At 41.2% G+C, this 5,830-nt stretch overlaps 1 protein-coding gene and 1 pseudogene across 1 annotated transcript in view; one reads left to right on the forward strand and one right to left on the reverse strand.

Moving 5' to 3' along the window:
* The window catches only part of DNAH17 (dynein, axonemal, heavy chain 17), a 168,973-nt gene that overhangs the window by 112,324 nt on the left and 50,819 nt on the right, over nt 1–5,830 (reverse strand). The window lies entirely within an intron of this gene.
* Nucleotides 610–1,195, forward strand: LOC105502774 (annotated as a pseudogene).

Raw genomic sequence — 5,830 nt, forward strand, 5'->3', positions numbered from 1 at the left:
CCGCCCGTCTCAGCCTCCCAAAGTGCTGGGATTACAGGCTTGAGCCACCACGCCCGGCCAAAACTTTATTTAATTAAAGATTATACTAACACTGGCTGGGCATGGTGGCTCATGCCTGTAATCCTAGCACTTTGGGAGGCCAAGGTGGGTGGATTGCCTGAGCTCGGGAGTTTGAGACCAGCCTGGTCAACTTGACAAAACCACATCTCTATTAAAAACACAAAAATTAGCCAGGCGTTCTGGCGGGCGCCTGTAATCCCAGCTGCTCGGGAGGCTGAGGCAGGAGAATCCCTGAGATCGTGCCACTGTACTCCAGCCTGGGTGACAGAGCGAGACTCTGCCTCAAAAAAACCAAAATTATACAAAAACTCTTGCTCAGAGAAACACCCTGTTCAGAGAACAAAAAGACAAGTTACAGACTAGGAGAAATTACTTGCAAACCACAACCTGACAAATTGCTAGTTTCTGGAACATATGAAGAACTCTCAAAATTTAACAGTAAAAAACTCAGTTTTGGTTGCTGGGTGGGAGGGAGGTGCTGTCTGCAGAGGTAAGGAGCTCCCAGTGGCTGTGGAGAACCCAGCCCAGCTGAACCGAGCCACGGCCACCATGGTGGCTACCGAGGCCACTCACGAGAACCACCAATACCTCCACTGAGAGTGGAGACAAGTCCAACCAGGACCCTCAGTTTGAGCCAATAGCTTCTATTCGTGAGCAAGAAATTAAAATGCTAGAGGAAGAGGAAGAGGGACTTTTTAAAATGTGGGTGAAACTCTTCTGATTTTTTTCAGGGAACAATCTCCCGGAATGGAAGAGTGGAGGTACTGGCAACGTCAAGCTCCTGAAGCACAAGGAGAAAGGGGTCTCACGAGGAGGGACAAGACCCTGAAGATCTGCCAGCCCCTAAGTCATGCCCATGATGGAGCTGAAGCCCAACGTAGGCAGCCACTGTGCCTGGGTCTGCAACACCCACGCCGAATTCAGCCATGAACGCCCAAGCCAGGGCTGCTGGCCAGCCGCTTCCTGAATGCTGAGCGTGCACAGAAATTCCAAAGTTCAAAGAATGCAAAAAAGACATCAAAGAGAGACAAAAGAAAGGACCGGGCAAAAATAACAATGCTGAAAAAGTGATGGAAAAGCTAGAAGCTCTTTTGGTGAAGAGGAGACCGAGGAAGACACTGAGGAAAAGCATTAAATCCTTCCTTTCTTTCCTTTTTCTTTTTTTTTTGAGATAGAGTCTCACTCTATCGCCCAGGTGGGAGTGCAGTGGCACCATCGCAGCGGCACCATCGCAGCTCACTGCAGCCTCCACCTCCTGGGCTCAAGTGATCCTCCCACCTCAGCCTCCTGAGTAGCTGGGATCACAAGTGCACACCCAGTACGCCCAGCTAATTTTTTGTATTTTTAGTAGAGACAGGGGTCTTGTTATGTTGCCCAGGCTGGTCTTGAACTCCTAAACTCAAGTGATCCACATGCCTTAGCCTCCCAAAGTGCTGGGATTATAGGCATGAGCCACTACACCCAGCCTCCTTTTTCTTACCTATTTATTTGAGACAGTCTCACTCTGTCCCCCAGGCTGGAGTATAATGGTGCGATCTTGGCTCACTGCGACCTCCACCTCCCAAGTAGCTGGGATTACAGGCGCCTGCCACCATGCCCAACTAATTTTTGTATTTTTAGTAGAGACAGGGTTTCACCATGTTGGCCAGGCTGGTCTCAAACTCCTGGCCTCAAGTGATCCGCCCACCGTGGCCTCCCAAACTGCTGGGATTACAGGTGTGAGCCACCACACCAAGCTAGATTTGACAAAAGTTCATTCGAAAAAGTAAAAGAGGAAAGAGTTCAACTATTTTTGAAAACAGATGAGCAAAGAGGAGACAGAATGGCAGAAACCAACATATGCACACACACAAAAGAAGAAATACGTGGGAAAAAGAGGCCCCATGTTTGGAGTCCAGCCTCCCTTCACACACCGAGACCTGGCCTGTCCTTATCTTTCTGCTGCCTAGGAGGCCACAAAGCAGCCCACAGAGACATGATCCAGACTGCTCTTGTTTGGCAAATTCCCAGGCTCCCGAATTGCCTCCTCTTCTCCCTGAATATCACCCCTCCACAATCTACCCAAATCCCAATTTCCTCAAGGCTGTCTTAGCATCTGACCCAAACAAAAAGCCTGCTTGCATTCTTCAAAAAGTTGTTAGTTCTTTTAGTTCTGCCAAGATGGAGCAGCCTTGTTACTTCCAGCTTCTCCCTCTTACAACTGAAAAACCTTGGACATATCACAACAAACAAGACCATGGAAGATTGCTCATATATTGAGGAAATACGTAAGACAGTTATGTTACAGTTAAGAAGGGCAGAGGTGAGGGCAAAGAGATCTAAATGGAAGTAAGATTTCTACGCTCAAAAGTGACAAAATGCTGGTATCAGTGACTGTCAAACAACCACTAAGAAAACTATATAAAGTGCTATGTTCAGAATCACTCTAAATAAATGAGGATGGATCCTAAAAATATTAAAAGAGTCAGAGGACCAAGAAACAAAGGGAACAAACAGAAAACAAAATGGCAGACATAGGCTCTAACATGACAATAATTATCTTAAATACTAAATGGTCTAAATACATCAATTAAAAGCCAGAGACTGGCAGAGTGGATGAAAACACATGATCCAACTATATGCTATATATAAGAAACTCACTTCAAATACAAAAATACAGGTAGCTTGAAAATTGAAATATGGAAAAAGATCTATCAGGATGAACACTAGTCAAAAACAATAGAAAAAAAATAGAAGTAGCGATACTAACTAGTATCAGATAAAGCCAACTTTAGAGAGAACATTCCTAGAGACAAAAAGAACATTATATAATGGGAAAAAGGGTCAACCTGTAGGAAGACAATCGCAAATCTGTACACACTAAGCAACAGAGCCTCAAAATACACAAAGCAAAAACTGATCGAGCTGAAAAGAGAAATAAACACATCCATAATTACAGTTGGAGAGATTTCAACACCCCACTCTCACCAGTTTATGGAATTGCTAGACAAAAAGTTAGCAAGACTATAAAAGGACAGAACACAACCAACAGGATCTGACTGACACATATAAAACACTCCGCCCAACAAAAGCAGAACATGCATTCTGTTCAAGTGCCCGTGAGACATTCACCCAGACAGACTATACCCTGATCCATAAAATAAAGCTTAATACATTTAAAATAATGAAAGTTATATACAGTGTGTTCTTTGACCATAATGGAATCAAACTAGAAATCAATAATAGAAAGCCAACAGGAAAATCTCTAAACACTTAGAAATTTAAAATACACTTCTAAATCATCCATGGGTCAAAGAGGAAGCCTCAAAAGAAATAAAAACACACAGAGAACTAAATGTAGTATCAAAGTATGTGGGACACAGCTAATGTAGAGAGGGAAATGTGATAGCACTAAGTGTTTTCTTTAGAAAAGAGAAAAGGTCTCAAATCAATAATCTAAGTTTCCACCTCAATAAACTAGAAAATAAGCAAAATAAGCCCAAAGCAAAGGAAGGAATGAAATAATAAAGATCAGAAACCAATGAAATTTAAAATAACACAAAAATTAAACAAAAATCTTGTTCTTTGAAAAATCAATAAAGTTTATAAACCTCTAGTAAGACCGACAAAGATGGAAAGAGTGAAGACACTAATCACCAATACTAGGAATGAAATAGTAGATACCACTGCCAAGCTTGCAACCATTTAGAGGATAATATGGAACTAGGATAAACAACTTCAGGCTTGAATTAAACAATTTAAAAGAAAGAAACCAATTCCTCAGAAACCACAAGCTACCAAAATTCTCTACCAAGATTTTCACAAATTTGAAACAGACCAACATGAACAAGCCTATATGGCCATTAAAGAAATTGAATTTGTGACTAAAAAGCTCATGGAAATGACCAGGCGCGGTGGCTCACGCCTGTAACCCCAACACTTTGGGAGGCTGAGGCAGGCGGATCACCTGAGGTCAGGAGCTCAAGATCAGCCTGAAGAACATGGTGAAACCCTATCTCTACTAAAAAAATACAAAAAAATAGCTGGGTGTGGTGGTGGGCGCCTGTAATTCCAGCTACTCAGGCGGCTGAGGAGGGAGAATCGCTTGAACCTGGGAAGTAGAGGTTGCAGTGAGCCAAGATCATGCCACTGCACTCCAGGCCTGGGTGACAGAACGAAACTGTTTCAAGAAAAAAAGTGTCAATATAATCCACTATCTTAGTAGACTAAACAAAAATCAATCATATCAGGAGACACACAAAAAATTGACAAGATCTAACACCCATTCATGATGAATAGTCTAAACAAAAGGAATAGAATTTCCTCAACTTGAAAACTTACAGTTAATATACATAATGGCAAAGTGGTTTTCCTCTTAGATTGGGAACAATGCAAGGATGTGCGAACTCACCATTCTTATTCAACAGAGTACTAGAAGTTCAGGCCACCGCAATAAGGCAAGAAAAAGAAATAAAAGACATACAGAATAGAAAGGAAAAATAAAACTGTTCCTATCTGCAGATGACATTATTGTCTACGTACAAAATCCCTAAGGAGTCTAAAAAAGCCATCCTAGAACTAGTAAAGTGAGTTTAGCAAGGTCACAAGATAAAAACACACACACAAAAATTATTCACATTTGTATATACCCAAACAAACGTGGAAACCAAAATTTAAGACACAATGCCACTTATTAATACAATCACTTCTAAAAAGAAAAGGAAAGACATACGAGGTATAAATGTAACAAAACTTGTATAGGATCTTAAATGCTATTACAAAATGAAATCACAAAATGCTGACTAAAGAAATCAAAGAAGAGCCAAATAAATGGAGAGATATACTACGTTAGGGACTGAGAGATAGAGTCAACATGTCAGTTCTCCCCAAACTGATTAATAGTTTTAATGCAATTCCTATAAAAACCCCAATAAGGTTTTACTTTTTTATAAGCATAACAAGCTTGTTCTAAAATTCATATGGAAAAGTACAAATCCTAGAAGAGCAAACCAATTTTGACAAAAAAGGATAAAGTGGGAGGAATCACTCTGTATAACAAACCTTACTAGATTGCTCTAGTAATCAAGACTGTGCAGTATCGTGGAGGGATAGACACAAAGACCAATGGAACAGAGCACAGAACCCATCAACAGCAGCACACTAGGTGCCCGACTGACTTCTGACAAAGATACAAAATAAATTAAATGGAGCGGGGCCAGGTGCCATAGCTCACGCCTGTAATCCCAGCATTTTGTGAGGCCGAGGCAGGTGGATCGCTTGAGGTCAGGAGTTCAAGGCCAGCCAGGCCAACATGGCAAAACCCCATCTCTACTAAAAATACAAAAATTAGTCGGGCATAGTGGTGGGTGTCTGTAAATCCAGCTACTCAGGAGGCTGAGGCAGGAGAATCACTTGAACCTGGGAGGTAAGAGGTTGCAGTGAGCTGAGGTCACACCACAGCACTCCAGCCTGGGTGATAAGAGTGAGACTCCATTTTAAAAAAAAATTGTTTTTTAATGGAGGGACTGACTTGTCTACAAACGGTGCTGGAGGAATTAGACATCCATAAACAAACAAACAAAAATAATAAATGAAGCTTAACCCAATAAACCTCACTCCTTATACAAAAATTAACTCAAAATGGCTCATAGACAAACAGAAAACTATAAAAGCACAGGAGAAAATCTGTAGGATCTAGGAAAAGGGTTCATAATCTATGAAAGGAAAAATTGATAAAATGGATTATATCCAAGTTTCATATTAAAAACTTTATTTTTTTTTATTTTATTTT

Source organism: Colobus angolensis, unplaced genomic scaffold, assembly GCF_000951035.1.
Source record: "Colobus angolensis palliatus isolate OR3802 unplaced genomic scaffold, Cang.pa_1.0 Scaffold1, whole genome shotgun sequence".
Classification (NCBI taxonomy): domain Eukaryota; kingdom Metazoa; phylum Chordata; class Mammalia; order Primates; family Cercopithecidae; genus Colobus; species Colobus angolensis.